We start from the raw sequence: 17,472 nt of genomic DNA on the forward strand, positions 1-17,472 counted from the left end.
AATTTCAACGTTTTTGTCGCAAATCGCATTAACAACATTCAAACTCTCACAGCAGGTATGGTTTGGAGCCATGTTCCAACAGATTCCAACCCAGCGGACGTTATTTCAAGAGGAGCTAGCCCCAAGGAACTATTAACCATGGATTTATGGAAATACGGTCCCCCTTATCTGGGTGTAGATCAATCTAACTGGCCTAAATCTCCCCTCCTACCAACGAAGGACTTGCCCGAGGGTCGAAAGCGTGCATTTGTGTTTATTTCTACTATAGACATGTCATTAAATTGCAAATTTGTTAACTCATTTGAACAATTACAGAGAGTATATGCATATGTTTATCGGTTTTCCAGAAGAGCTGGAATGAGATTTTCTGGACCACTCAAAGTAAAGGAATTACAGGAAGGAACCTTTATACTTATACGAATGATTCAAAAGACGCATCTTCGAGATGAATACAAAGCACTCGAATCCAAAGAGGCGATAAAGTCTTCATCTGAAATTCGTTCGCTCGTTCCCTTTCTCGACGAGCGCGGTTTACTTCGAGTTGGTGGAAGACTTCAGTATTCAAATTTGGATTTTTCGTCGAAACACTCAATTATTTTGCCAAAACGTCACCCGGTGACTGACGCAATCATCAGCAATTTTCATAGGAAACTTTTACACGCTGGACCTCAATCGCTATTAGCATCTATTCGCCTACAGTATTGGCCTATTGGCGGGCGTAAAACCGTAAGTCGAATTATTAACAAATGCGTTCGTTGTTTTCATGTCAAGCCTAAGCTTATGGAACATTTAATGGGAAATTTACCATCGGAAAGGGTTAAATGCAATCGAGCATTCCTAACTACCGGAGTGGACTTTTGTGGGCCATTTTTCTACAAATCGGACGTACGCAATAGAGCTCCACTTAAATGCTACATTTGCATCTTTATTAGCTTCGCCACCAAGGCCGTTCATTTGAAGCTGGCAAAGGATTTGGCAACCTCTTCATTCCTCGCAGCCCTTAAGAGATTTATTTGTATGCGTGGCAGACCGCAAACTATATTGTCGGACAATGCCACCAATTTTGTTGGAGCCAAAAATGAGCTATTGGAACTGAAAAAACTATTTTTGAGCCAAGAGAATTTGAAAATGATTCCCCAGCAGTGTGCGAGCGATCAAATTGAATGGAAGTTGATACCCCCTCGTTCTTCCCACTTTGGCGGTTTATGGGAGGCTGCAGTCAAAATGGCCAAATATCATTTTTATAGAGTTGTGGGCCTTTCTAAATTAAGCTTTGATGATCTTCGCACACTTGTGTGCCAAATATCCGCGATTATAAATTCACGACCTTTATGTCCCATTATAGAGAGTCCTGACGATCTCGAAGTGCTTACCCCAGCGCACTTTCTCATTGGCGCACCCTTCACATCCGTGGTTGAACCTGACATCACTCCTATCAATATTAATCATCTTAGCAGATGGCAGCGAGTGTGCTACCTGCAACAACAATTCTGGAAGAAATGACAAGCAGAATATCTAACTCTTCTGCAACAACGCCATAAATGGCACTCATCTTCGTCGAATCTCAAGCTCGGGGACGTGGTTTTGATAAAGGACGAGGACAATCCCCCGCTAAAACGGCCTTTAGCTAGAGTCATAGAAACCATATCCGGAAAGGACCAGGTGGTGCGAGTCGCAGTTCTAAAGACACCAAATGGCGTATACAAGCGAGCTGTTTCAAAGCTGTGTCTCCTACCAATTGATGATAATATCTTGAAAGCCTAAACCTTTCAACGGGCGGAGTATGTTTAGAAATAGATACATAGTTCATAAGCGAATTTAGTAGTAGAAATCATCCCTGTTACTTTTATACATATTTTGTTAAGTACCAACATTCTTAGCACTTAATTGTGTACAACAACACTACAACATTGTTTAAAACTAGATGTATGCTTGCTTTAAGTCTGAGCGCCGGCAATCGCCAAACCGGTTTTGCCTATTTGAGTGACTTTGATAACGCACTCTTATCATGCTTGCATAGGCAAGCATACATAAGTACATTAATGTAAATGCAGCGAATTAAAACAAGTACCACTATCTCAGCTGATCTTTAATACCGTACTTGAGGTAAAAGAAAGGCTGTAGGTTAATCAACTTGTTAAGCTGTTAATTTCGGTTATTCGTATAATGAAAGTCGCAATTGAATGTCACGGTAACCGCAAGCGCAAGAAATCAAACAATATTAAATAATATAAAAAAAATAATTAAATTCGTGGTTTTTCTTTCAAAACATATAAACGGTCAATAAAAAAGTTTATTGTCTTCCAAACAATTTTATTTATTTTGACAGTGAGTGAGTTATATTTTCTTTTAAGTTTAGGGATTTAGGTTCTCGAGTATTTCCATCTATTTCCCTTGTAGCCTTATACCAATATGCTCTTGATATTTGTTCTCCGTCCGATATTATTTCGAGTTTTTGAACAGGCGGCCCCTTATGTGGTTCAAGGATTTAATTATTAACAAAGATATTATTTTGTTAGCAATTTTAATTAAGTTTCAACCCGAACCGTTGGCTTTCCGACTGCGCCAGTCATGTTACTTCGTTCCTTCGTTAATTGCACCAAATAAAACACTTAATCTTCTTGAAGGTTACACCAATAATGATCTTTATTTTTAAATTAATTTAACATGAAGGTAAGTAAGTAAAAGAAATTTGATGAGTCAAGAAAAATACAGTAAAAATTAAAACAATAATAATTGTATAAAAGTTAGTAAACAGGAAGTAAGTATTAATTAGTACACAATTGTTGCAATGTTTTATAAAATAATAATTAATATAAAAAGAAAATTAAGTCCTTCAAAGTCAGCGGTCAATCCTAAAAAATTTCAAGGCGGCATTCCAAAAAAGGATAAAACGGAAGTTTTAAATGGCAACAGATTTGCCGTACAAAGCAATGGTTCAGACGACGATGCGAAGGGTACCACCACAGTCGTAAATGCCAAACCACCTCTAATATATTTGCGAGAGCGTAGCAGTAATACAGCTGTACTACACTATTATCAATAATAGTAGGGGAGCCCAAGCGGGGATTTTCGAAGTTACTAAAGCGTGTCAGAAAATTTTATTGGGAGAAACATTGCAAACCAAATATGAGTCCTTAATATGGAGGGATACGTTGGGGGGAGTTCGTCAGATTAGAGAAAAAAAATCGATCCTTCGGGAAACTCGAGCGCGTCAGATTAAGATATGGTAAATTAAATACAGGAAGACGAGTGTATATTTCAAAATATTCTGACAGTTTGAGGGTGACTTAGAGAAATAGCGGGGCGACAAATTTGTAAAAAAAATACGTCACCTTAAAATACTCGAGCGCGATAGATTTTTTTTTTTCATTTTAAAGGTTATTCTGATTCAGAATCACGAAAATCCTATTATCTGACAGTTTCCATGGGGCGATACAGATAAAATCGTCCACAAAAGGTCAAGCGTACTGATCACCATAGTGTGGTTGTTGTTAGTAGACGCTTGACACTTTTGTTTGTTTGTGGTGTTTTCTATTTTTTTCCGTTTACAGCGATCAGTTTTACATCCATTATAAAAATATTTTTTTTTTTTAATTTATGTAGCAACGCCGTATTCACCGCTTATAAGCAACCCTTTGTTACATTTACAACATCATCCTTAGCAACGCTGTACTACTTTTTTTTCATTCTAGCTGTAAGCAACCCGTTTCCCAGAATCCTATCATTCTTCCCCTTTTCCTACAAACCGTCATTCCGAACGGACGTGTGCACAAACGACATTTCTTCTTGTTAAATAATATTTAAGTATTTCTAAATAAACTGTAAACTGTATTAAACAATAAAACTTCCAAAACTGGTGACCCCGAACAAGTGGAACGAATCTATAAATGGAACAACAAGGAGAAAGCACCGCACAGACATCTTCGCCCGCGAGCGTACGACCGGCAGCGCTGACGAATCAAACTCAAGGCGTTCTGGCCAGATCAGCAATCGAAGTGCATCAGCCCGATCTCCACGTGGATGCAGCAATGGTTCCTCGCATTAGCCCGCCTAATATGAACGACACCAACGTCGAGTCTTATTTTTTGTCACTGGAATTCTGGTTCGCTGCTACAGGCGTGACCCACGATGCACGAAAATACAATCTGTCCCTGGCACAAGTTCCACCAAGCAAGCTAATGGAGCTGAAAGCCATAATCGACTCTACTCCTTCAATAAATCGTTGCGACTACATCAAGTCCAAACGAATTATGCTCGTATCACCATAAATTTGGGGCCAACGCTCGAACTTGTAGGAAACCCTGCTCTTATAATAACAGCCAAAAGAGCGAATGACTATCCGAAACGAAAACTGCAGCACCTATCGGTAACGAAACTCCTGCAGTCACACACCGCTTGAAACTCTTCGACGGACTTTCTCAATAAAACTTTTTGATAGACACCGGAGCAGACGCATCGGTATTTCCCAAAACCACTCGAAACAACAACATGAAGCCATCAACCGTTAAACTGTTTGCGGCAAACGGCACCCCAATACGGCGAAGAGCTTCTTAAAATCAATTTAGGCTTAAGACGAGAATTCCTTTGGAACTTCCTCATCGCCGACGTCACGAGCGGAATTATTGAAGCCGACTTTATAAGTCACTATGGACTGTTGGTTGACTTAAAAAGAAACGATTAGTCAACAACCTAACTTCAGTGACATCGCCTGGAAAGCTCGTAAGTAACAACAAATTGTCAATATTTTCTTAGGAACTCGGCTTGTGATCCGCTAACCGTTTTGCTCAGGTTAGCTCTGAGTCCGAATTCATTGTATAGATCGACCATTTGTTCCAAAGAAATGGTTTCCGTGTTCGAGTGCAGTACTATGTCATCGCCCATGACTCCTATGTTGACGACGCCGCGCAGGTTAGTTTTTTTTATGTTTGCGCATATGCAAGCTTACTCAAAGAGTTTAGTAATTTAACACGCGTGGCACAACCCGGAAACCCAGCCGTATCCTCAGTCGTCCATCACATCGAAACTCGCGGCCCACCTCTATCTGCACGACCAAGACGTCTTTCACCAGATAAATTGGCTGCGGCTAAAGCAGAATTCGAAAGTCTAATCAAATTGGTCATCTGTCGCCCATCGAACAGTAGTTGGGCCAGCCCTCTTCACAGGGTAATGAAAGCAGACGGTACCTGGCGACCATGTGGAGATTTCAGGGCACTCAACAGTGTAACAGTTCCAGACCGATATCCAATTCCATATCTACAGGACTTCACCTCTAATTTAAATGGTAAGACGATCTTTTCAAAGATCGATCTGCCTTCCACCAAGCTCCGGTAAATCCAGCTATTACTACGCCTTTCGGCCTCTTCGAATCTTTCGGTCTTCGCAACGCAGCTATCAAAGATCTTGACAAATCAACTACAGTCAATGGTCTCAAACGATTTTTGGCCACAATAAATTTTTACAGACGCTTTATGCCACATGAAATCGAAGCGCAAATACCCCTTTTAGCCATGTGTCCCGGAAACAAAAAGAACGATCGCTCTGAGCTCTACTGGACGGAAATTACGACAGCAGCTTTCGAAGAATGTAAAACTCAGCTTTTGAATGCATCTCTTTTAGCACACTACTCAAGGAACGCCGAGTTGCCATTATGGGTCGACGCTTCGGATAAAGCTGCAGGAGCTGTCTTACACCAGGTAACGGACACAAACTTCGAACCCTTAGCATACTTTTCAAAGAAATTCACCAAACACGTTCGTAATTTTAAATACATGCTAGAAGGACGCATCTGTCACATCTACAGCGACAACAAACCACTAATTTACGCATTTCAGAAAAATCCTGAAAAGTGCTCCAACCGACAAGCTCGCCAGCTTGATTACATTTCCCAGATAAATACAGACATTCGTCACGTGGAAAGAAAAGAGAATGTAACATGCTCTCCAGAATTGCGCAAATCCAAACAACCAGTATAGACTACAACAAACTCGCTGAAGACCAAGAAGAAGCTTCTACTCCAAAACAACGTTAACTTACCGCTTCAGTTAAAATTATTCACGATGCCCGGATGCGATAAACAAATAGTCTGCGAAGCATCGACCGGAAACATAAGATCATTCATCACAAAGAAGTTCCGCTCTGAAGTGTTACGAGCTACCCATGGGTTATGCCACCCAGGTACTCGTGCTACAACCAGACTACAGACAATCAGATTTGTTTGGCCTGGAATTAAAAAAGACAGTATTGCATTCGCAAGAGCATGCGAACAATGCCAAAAGGCAAAAATCACTCGACACACATTTACGCCTCTCAAACGCTACGAGTCCGGAGACTCGCGATTCAACCACATTAATATCGACGTTGTAGGACCATTTCCCTTACATGCAGGTAATCGTTATTGTCTAACAATCATCGAACGCTTCTCGATATGGCAAGAAGCTATTCCTATACCCGATATGACAGCACCAATTATCGCAAAAGCTCTCACCGCCAACCGCCACGGTTGGGCCGACTTTCTACCAACAATACTCTTGTGCCTACGAACCGTCTACAAACAAGACTTAGGAGCGTCACCGGCAGAATTAATCTACGGTATAACGCTGCGAATTCCTTCAGAATTTTTCGTACATGATAGCCGAATTAAAACACAGTCAGAATTCGTTACTCAACTCCGAGACTTAATGAACACCATCAGATCATCCACAACATCATGGCACGGTCCAAGGAAAGTATTTGTACATCCCGATCTTGCGACGTGCGAAAACGTTTTCGTCAGAAATGATTCAGTGGGCCCATCACTTTCAAAACCATACGAAGGACCTTATAAAATTTGGCACGAGAGGAAAAGTATTACAGAATCGAAATAAAAAGAAAACCAGAAAATATTTCTATAGACCGATTAAAGCCAGCATATCTACCGAATGAAGATTTATCGCCACAACCTCACGGAACCTTATCAACTGGAGCAGAACGCCTACGAGTATCTTTCGTTACCCTTTAGCTACGATCTTAACCGTTCACCCAGTCTGGAGGGCGATACTGTGGCAACGCCGTATTCACCGCTTATAAGCAACCCTTTGTTACGTTTACAACACCATCCTTAGCAACGCTGTACTACCTTTTTTCATTCTATCGGGTGATTTTTTAAGAGCTTGATAACTTTTTTAAAAAAAAAAACGCATAAAATTTGCAAAATTTCATCGGTTCTTTATTTGAAACGTTAGATTGGTTCATGACATTTACTTTTTGAAGATAATTTCATTTAAATGTTGACCGCGGCTGCGTCTTAGGTGGTCCATTCGGAAAGTCCAATTTTGGGCAACTTTTTCGAGCATTTCGGCCGGAATAGCCCGAATTTCTTCGGAAATGTTGTCTTCCAAAGCTGGAATAGTTGCTGGCTTATTTCTGTAGACTTTAGACCTGACGTAGCCCCACAAAAAATAGTCTAAAGGCGTTAAATCGCATGATCTTGGTGGCCAACTGCCCATGCATCCCGAAAAATGCACTGTTTGGTGTGGTTTGTACGCTGGTGGAATCATTGGACCGTATTTTTTCAAAGATGCTGTTGGACGCAACGTTACGGTGAATGGCGATCGCTATCGTTCGATGCTAACAAACTTTTTGTTGCCAAAAATGGAAGAACTGAACTTGGTTGACATGTGGTTTCAACAAGATGGCGCTTACATGCCACACAGCTCAAGTGATTCTATGGCCATTTTGAGGGAAAACTTCGGAGAACAATTCATCTCAAGAAATGGACCCGTAAGTTGGCCAGCCAAGATCATGCGATTTAACGCCTTTAGACTATTTTTTGTGGGGCTACGTCAAGTCTAAAGTCTACAGAAATAAGCCAGCAACTATTCCAGCTTTGGAAGACAACATTTCCGAAGAAATTCGGGCTATTCCGGCCGAAATGCTCGAAAAAGTTGCCCAAATTGGACTTTCGAATGGACCACCTAAGACGCAGCCGCGGTCAACATTTAAATGAAATTATCTTCAAAAAGTAAATGTCATGAACCAATCTAACGTTTCAAATAAAGAACCGATGAGATTTTGCAAATTTTATGCGTTTTTTTTTAAAAAAAAGTTATCAAGCTCTTAAAAAATCACCCGATAGCTGTAAGCAACCCGTTTCCCAGAATCCTATCATTCTTCCCTTTTTCCTACAAACCGTCATGCCGAACGGACGTGTGCACAGACGACATTTCTTCTTGTTAAATAATATTTAAGTATTTCTAAACAAACTGTAATTAAACAATAAAACTTCCAAATTTATATCTATTTTCATATTAATAAATTATTCAATTTTCTATACATATATATGTATGTATACACTGTTTTTATTGCATCCTGTAACAAACACAAGAACCAAACAGAAATCTTCTACTTTTAAATCGTCAGATTAACGATATCCCTCTATATAATTGTCAGGTTATCTTTTAGGAAGACTCTGACATCAAGTTCATCCGATATATATTCATTCATTGCTATATATATTTCTGGCCTAATAATGTAAATAGGCATATTTATCACCGAAAATGTTTTTTTTTTGTCGATTGCTGTTTTGTTTCGGGCCCATACGCATGAACCGTGATTCGTCACCTGTGACGATCTTATAAACGTCTTTTGAATTCCAATTCACACGAGCCTTTTTTTGAGCGATTGTCAAATTGTGCGGGATCCAATGAGAACAAACCTGTTTTACGGCCAGGTGTTCATGCAATATCGAATGTATGCTGGTGGCAGAAATGCCTAGGCATGCCTCTATCTGAAGGTATGCTACATGACGGTCTTGCATTATCAGTTCACGTTCGGCATCGATGTTTTCACGATTGAATTCGTTGTACCAATTTTCACAGTGCTATAGGATGGTGCTTCATAGCCATACAACGATTTTAGTTCATCGATGCACTCTTGTCGTGATAATCCACGTCGAAAGTTGTGAAAAATGATCGCATGAAAATGTTCACGAGTTAATTCCATTTTTTGGCCGAGATGAATTTTTTAATTCCCTGTAAATAAAACAATTCACGAAACGTTCTGAGCGATGTTATGCTGAAAAATGTCAAACTTTCCAATGGAAATGTCAGATTGCACCTGGCAACACTTAGTGTTGCCCTAGGCCAGAATATATAAAGCAGCCCTCGTAACAAATGCAGCTGTATTCAGGCACCAGGATATGATAATATTACCCCATAATTACTAATTGAGTTACCAAATACTGCCGAAAGGTGCTTTCTTTGCTCTTCAGTGCAGTTCTTAATGGAAAAAGTCGCAGATTATCGTGATAGATAAACCTGGGCAAGACTTAACACAGCCGTCTTCATACAGACCAATCAGTCTTCTACCCTGTCTTTCTAAAACATTTGAAAAATTGTTACTATCAAAGATGACTCCTTTAAAAGTGGGAGATTTCATATCTGATGAACGACAGATAAGGGCTGGTGTACCACAGGGCAGTGTTTTAGGCCCAACACTATACAGCAGATCTTCCAACAGCTAACAACGTATTAGTTTCAACTTTTGCGGACGACTATAGTGAGCCGTAACAAATGCCACATAATAGCATCAAGAATATTAGCCGAGCACTGAAGGTCTGTTGAAGAATGGCTAGCCATCTGGCGTATAAATGTGAATGAACAAAAGTGTAAGCATGTTACGTTTTCGCTAAGACCAAAAATTACTGCCCGGCAGTAAAAATAAACAATATTTTATTTGACTATTTAATAAAAACTCCAAACTTATCCTAGACAACAAAGTACTTTTATACTATATAATGTGGTCATATAGCCGATTTGGATGTATGGCATTCAACAGCTTAATCACTTGCTTGAGCGTATCTAGTCTTCTTGTATATAAATAAAAATGAATTGTTGTTCGTTAGTCTGATTAAAACTCGAGAACGGCTGGGCCGATTGAGCTGACTTTGGTTTTAAAATGTTTGTCGTAGTCCAGGGTAGGTCTAAACGGTGAGCAAATAAGGAAAAATTACGAGTAAGATAGAGTAAAACGACAATTCCATTTTCCCATATAAAAGATGACCACTTACTTGCTGTCAAACATTTGACGGTATTTGTACTCTCAGTTCCACTCGAATTGAAGAACGCATTAAAACAAGACTTTTGAATCGACAACATAATATCAACTTTGCTCATAACATCGTGTATTTAAATTTCAATTTCAAATTTCAAAATATATAAATATAATTAATGTGTTGACATGTTTGATGGTGCCAACCTTACAGTGTTACCAACTCTCAAAATACTTTTATTATAATAACAGGGCATCTCTGCCTGTGCAGACTCCACATTGCTCATTGCTTACTAGATATAGAATACTACATAGTTTGCCATATATCGTAAGCTAGAAGCTGTCTCTTCAGCAGTTTAACAGCGCAGTTTTCATTTATATGAAAATTTAGAAGAGGCAACATATTCCATTTCCACATATGCCGACGGCATTTTAATTTCGGTAATATGAAAATTAGAAGAGCGAGTTAAGACGGTTGTGTTATATTATAAAAATAAAGTACATTTTCAAAATAACATTTAATATTTAGTTTAATATTGTTAATTTATAGAAATATTATGCAAATTGTGTTCGGAAGTCTTAAATTTATTAAACTTATACAAGCATAAATCAAAATATCATTTCCCATTTTAAATTTATTATTTTAATTGGTACATAAAAGTTATGCCACAATTATTATATAGTAGTCCAAAAATATAAATTCTTATTTTTCCCAGAAATACATTTGTAAAAAAGGATTTTTATCCTTTGTTATTATCTTTTTTTCCAAAAATACATTTGTAAACAAAGGATATTTATCCTTTTTTATGTTCCACACAAAAGATTTAAGGAGTTCAAGAGCTCAAAACGTGCCCTACATCAGCTACCTACCCGACGGCATTTCGCAAATGATAAAATAAATTTTTCAAGAGCTCAAAGCATACGCTACATCATCTCGAACCTACCTACCCTACGCTTTTGCGCATATGATTATATCATGATAGCAAATGCCCACATACAGATTTGGCAATGGCAATAATAGTTAGTATTCTATAAATTCTATACTATCGAGATGCCCTGTAATAAGTGTATCCGAATGTTCCATTGTTTTGTCATCTCATGTAAAAAGCACGTGTATCCGAACGTTACATTGTTTTGTCCATAAATTTACAGCCCTATTCTGAAAAAACCTCTCAACTGTATATAGATATGTATGCGTCTGTGCTTGAGGGTGAAACAATCCCAATGTGGGTACAATCGATTGCGCCGATTGTGCCCTTGATCCCAAATATCGTGTAAAATCTTTAAGAGAAAATTTATTTATTTATATTTATTTGTATTTATTTATCTTACCCCTTCTTTGTATCTGAAACATCCTGCGCGCTTGAAGGGCAATAAATTTCACTGCCCTTAACATCCATAATTAATTTCGAAATAAAGTGCAGAGCTCTAGGCACAGAGGACTGGCTCATAGAGAGCATATAACTATTACCAACGCATTTTTGGTAAGAGCCATGCCCGTAAAAATACAAACACGCCAGGAAACGCAGATCAAAAGCACATCTTCACATCATGCGGCACCAATTCACCTATAAGTACTTTACACAGCGATTTTGGGAATCGAAATGTATTTATAAATGTTGTGTCTTGCATGGTAAAAGGATCCCTTTTGTCTCGTAAACCCTTCAAAATTTTCCTCCTACCCCCCGATTCCTCCTCCTCAACAATTTCCGCATACACAAAGAACAGTACCTCCATGCTAGTTATAACACTCAAATATTTTTTTTAAAAATGTCAAATATTGATGTAAAACAAAACAAACGCAGATGTTTTGTATTATGATGGCTGCTTTTACACGTCACAGATATTTGTGATAATAGTGAGCATTTGAGCTTTTGAATTTTCGCCAGAATAAGGTAACCCTCACTATAGTGAGAAACATCACTGTAGTGAGGTTGGTGACTTTTGTGAGGGCATGAGAATAGGGCTGTTAGAGACTTTTTGCTGCGCTCCTACTTTAACATTCTTGGTTTTGTCATCTCATGTTGAAAAAAAGAAACATTTAATTGGAGAAATAAGAAAGTAATAAGTGTATCCGAACGTTCCATTGTTTTGTCATCTCATGTAAAAAGCACGTGTATCCGAACGTTACATTGGTTTGTCCATAAATTTAGAGACTTTTTGCTGCGCTCCTACTTTAACATTCTTGGTTTTGTCATCTCATGTTAAAAAAAAAAACGTTTAATTGGAGAAATAAGAAAGTAATAAGTGTATCCGAACGTTCCATTGTTTTGTCATCTCATGTAAAAAGCACGTGTATCCGAACGTTACATTGGTTTGTCCATAAATTTAGAGACTTTTTGCTGCGCTCCTACTTTAACATTCTTGGTTTTGTCATCTCATGTTAAAAAAAAAAACGTTTAATTGGAGAAATATTGAAATACTGCTAAAAGTGATTTTCTTCTCGCTGCTTACAATGCCGAGGAAAAGAAAACGACCTGACATAGGTCGTCGAAGTCGTGTAAATGTGCAACGAGCTACTTTACGCTCCAACCGCTCTAATGACCAGCGAGATGCTGATAATGATAACAGTCGTACAAGTATGGGAGAATTACGTTCAAGAGTAAATAACTATCAAGTGAATAGGGGAGAATGGAACGAGTTCGTGCACATCGGTCACACAGCAGCGAGCACGGGATAACGAATTTAATCGATTCCGCAGACGCAATGCTCCTGTAAACCTCGAACGAGGAGCATTTTCCTACGATCCGGAATTTGATTATAGTGCCGACAAATCTGTGACGATTGGAGAAATGTCAATCATTTGTCAACATAGTAAAGCATTAAAGTACAGTAGTGAACCTGCAGGATTATGTTGTGCTGGTGGCAATGTACAATTGCCTCAACTGGTTCCACCACCTGAACCGTTACACTCATTAGTTAATGGGATGGAAAGTGAGTCTAAACACTTCTTGGCTAACATCCAAAAATATAATAATTGCTGCCAAATGGCATCGTTTGGTGCAACGCATATAGTACAAGACGGGTTCATGCCTACTTTAAAGGTAGTATACCATAATTGTTTTAGTGAAATTCTAATTTGTATTTGTATCACAATTAATTTAACCAGTTCTTAAACAATTACAGATACAAGGACAAATTCATCACCTACTGGGGGCAATGCTGCCAGTGCCAGATGCAGATCATAAATTTTTTGCAAATTTATTTTATGGGCAATCAAGATGTGGAAGTTGATACACGTTGTGGTCATAATCAACCGTCAAGCGAATCATTGTCCAACAACTGCAAACATTTCTTCACGAGAATAATGAATTAGTGAAGATGTTCAAAATGGCACTGGATCGGATGCCATCAGACAGCCATAATATTGTAATAAGAGCCGACAAAACACCTGCTGGAGAGCATGCAAGGAGGTTTAATTCACCGACAATAGACGAAGTGGCTATTGTCGTTGTTGGAGAGAATTTGCAATCAAGAGATATTGTACTTCATCGCCGGAACAATGAATTGAAACGTGTATATGAAACGCATAGAGCTTATGATGCTTTACAATACCCATTAATTTTCTGGCAGGGAGAAGATGGGTACCATTTTAATATCAAAATGCTTAATCCAACAACAGGTAATTAGATTATACAAAATAAAATATTTTTTATGTTCAATATATAAATGTATTTTTTTATCATATGTACTTCCAGGTGCTGATACACACAAAAAAGTCAGTGCCATGAATTATTATGCATACAGACTCATGATCCGTGAAGGTGAAGTAAATCACATTTTGATGTGTCAACGGCTCTTTCATCAGTATGCAGTGGACATGTACGTCAAAATTGAGACTGAAAGATTGACATACATCCGTCTTAACCAACAGCAGCTTCGATCTGAAAGTACATTCATCTTCGCGATGCAATCAATGCTGACGGCAATGAAAATAATGTAGGAAGAATGACAATTTTACCGGCCACTTACATCGGAAGCCCGCGCCACATGCACGAGTACGCTCAAGATGCGATGTCTTATGTTCGAAAGTATGGCCGTCCAGACCTATTTATTACATTCACCTGTAACCCACAATGGATTGAAATAAAAAAAGAACTGCTACACAACCAAACACCACTTGATAGGCATGACATCACAGCCAGAGTTTACAAGCAAAAATTAAAATCTTTAATGAATTTCATTACAAAGCATCATGTGTGTATGGCCAAGTACGTTGTTGGATGTACTCTGTTAGTGGCAAAAGCGTGGTTTGCCACATGCTCATATATTAGTCTGGTTGGTTGACAAAATAAGGCCAGAAGAAATTGATTCCATTATTTCAGCCGAAATTCCTGATGAAACGGTTGACCCAAAATTGCATACGATAGTAATTAAACACATGATACATGGACCTTGCGGAGTTTTCAACAACAGTTCACCTTGTATGATCGACGGCAAGTGCTCCAAACGGTACCCGAGAAACTTGCTTGCTCCGAGAAACTTGCTTGCTGAAACCATCTCGGGAATCGATGATTACCCATTGTATTGTATCGTCGGCGATCAGTTGAGAACGGTGGACGATCTGTAGATGTCAAGATAAAAGGGCAAGATTTTCATGTAGACAATCGTTGTAGAAAACTTTTGAAGCTCACATCAACGTGGAATTTTGTAACTCTGTGAAATCCATAAAGTACATATGTAAATATGTTAACAAAGGTAGCGACATGGCCATGTTCGCAGTAACAAACACAAATGATGAAGTGTCTCACTATCAGATGTGTCGCTATGTAAGCAGCAATGAGGCTATTTTTCGCATATTTTCGTTTGCAATTCATGAAAGACATCCCACTGTGTTGCATTTGGCAGTTCATTTAGAAAATGGACAACGAGTGTATTTCAACCCAAACAACGCTGTGGATAGAGCGGCACGTCCACCTGTGACCACATTGACAGGTTTCTTCTCAATTTGTGCAACTGATCAATTCGCTCGCACTTTGCTGAATGCTGATATGCCGCGCTACTACACATGGAACGCATCATCAAAGTCTTTTCAGCGTCGTAAACAAAGAACACCACTTGAAGGATATGAAAATGTATTTGCCACAGATGCTATAGGCCGTATATATACAGTACATCCTAATAACGATGAATGTTATTATCTTAGATTGTTATTGGTGAATGTTCCTGGTCCGACATCTTTTCAACAATTGCGAACAGTTGATGGACATCTGTGTGCGACTTACCGTGAGGCGTGTCAATTATTACGGTTGCTTGAAAACGATTCGCATTGGGATGATATGCTCAAGGATTCCGTGATATCTTCATCGCCGCATCAAATTCGCACACTGTTTGCGATTATAATATCGACATGTTTCCCCTCAAATCCGAATGATTTGTGAGTGAAATATAGGGATGACATGTCTGAGGATGTGTTGCATCGCGTGCGTTGTGAAACTTTGAATCCTACATTGGAAATTACGGCAGAGATTTACAATGACACATTGATCATAATAGAAGATATGTGTTTGTTGATGGCAAATAAAGTATTGTCGTGTTTGGGCCTGACAGCACCCAATCGTGCTATGCAAGATGCATTAAACCATGAGTTGCAAAAGAGAACTCAGTACGATACTCAAGCTATGACCGAAGCAGTTCGCACAACTGTTCCGCAATTGAACGAAGAACAAAGATTGCGTACGATCGTTTAACACAAGCTGTAAACAGTGGGTCTGGGGGATTTACTTTCTTGATTCTCCTGGGGGTACTGGGAAAACGTTCCTAATTTCATTGCTATTAGCAAAGATCCGATCGCAAAATGAGGTAGCCCTAGCGTTGGCTTCATCTGGAATAGCAGCAACTTTATTAGAAGGCGGACGAACTGCACATTCAGCCTTAAAATTACCATTAAACATGCATATCAAAGAAACGCCAGTAATAGCGTTATGGCGAAGACTCTCCAAGTATGCAAATTGATAATTTGGGACGAATGCACAATGGCCCACAAGAGGTCGCTGGAGGTACTAGATAGGACTATAAAAGATTTACGTGATAACCAAAACATTTTTGGTGGAGCTATGATACTGTTGTCAGGTGATTTTCGTCAGACTCTTCCAGTGATTCCTCGATCGACTGTTGCTGACGAAATAAACGCATGTCTAAAATCATCAAATTTGTGGCGGCACGTAAAGACACTACAATTAACTACTAACAGTGTTGTTGTAACAAGTGTTTTTGCAACAAGATCAAACTGCGACTGTGTTTTCGAAGCAGTTGCTGGATATTGGCAATGGTAAGGTCGCAGTTGACAGCTCGACCGGATTAATGACTTTTCCCACAGATTTCTGTCACTTCACAGAATCGAAAAAGGAGCTTATTCAGCGTGTTTTTCCGGACATTAAACATCAATATAATAACCACGATTGGCTAAGTGAACGAGCAATATTGGCAGCAAAAAACAAAGATGTCGATGATCTCAATGCTACCATTCAGAATTTCCTTCGAGGAGAGTTGTTTACGTACAAATCAGTTGACACGGCCACGAACCAGGATGACGTAGTCAACTATCCTACAGGATTTTTAAATTCATTGGACTTGCCTGGACTACCACCATATAATTTGAAATTAAAAGTAGGGTCAGTTGTCATCATGCTGCGTAATATTAATCAACCTCGACTTTGCAATGGAACGAGATTGGTTGTGAAGAAACTCATGAATAACATCATCGAAGCTAAAATAATCAAAGGAAAATACAAAGGAGACGATGCCTTAATCCCACGAATACCTATGATTCCAACGGATTTGCCATTTGATTTTAAGAGGTTGCAATTTCCCGTGCGTCTGGCGTTTGCGATGACCATAAATAAATCGCAAGGCCAATCGTTGCAAGTTTGCGGAATAAACTTAGAGTTTCCCTGTTTCGCACATGGACAATTATACGTTGCGTGTTCGCGTGTCGGAAAACCAACATCCTTATTTATTTACGCACCGCAAAAAAAAACTAAAAATATTGTCTACCAGAAAGCACTATATTAATTAACTGTATATGATCATAACTGTGTTGTATTTAATTTAATCAAAGATTTGTTTATCATGTTCACAGTCCAGAAACGAGCACATCCAAGAAAATTTTAAATTTTTGTATATGAAGTGTATAAATATAAATAAATGACTTAATATGTATATAATATGTGCATTTGGATCCTTAATGTCAACGTGTATTAGTAACTCTTTATTTCCATCAACTTGGCTCCATCTACTTGGGAACCACTTGTCTCGCCAGGACATGATAATATGGTGGAAGTACTAGGCGACTCGGACAAATCTGATTCGATCAGAACATTATCAATGTTGAGCTGCTGGCTGTCTTCAATAACATCAATATCTACCAGAACATTCTTGATGTTGGGCTTTTGGCTGTCTTCAATAACTTGAATGTCCTGTATCCTTCGGCCGATAAATTTA

The sequence above is a fragment of the Bactrocera tryoni genome, unplaced genomic scaffold (assembly GCF_016617805.1).
Source record: "Bactrocera tryoni isolate S06 unplaced genomic scaffold, CSIRO_BtryS06_freeze2 scaffold_7, whole genome shotgun sequence".
NCBI lineage: Eukaryota > Metazoa > Arthropoda > Insecta > Diptera > Tephritidae > Bactrocera > Bactrocera tryoni.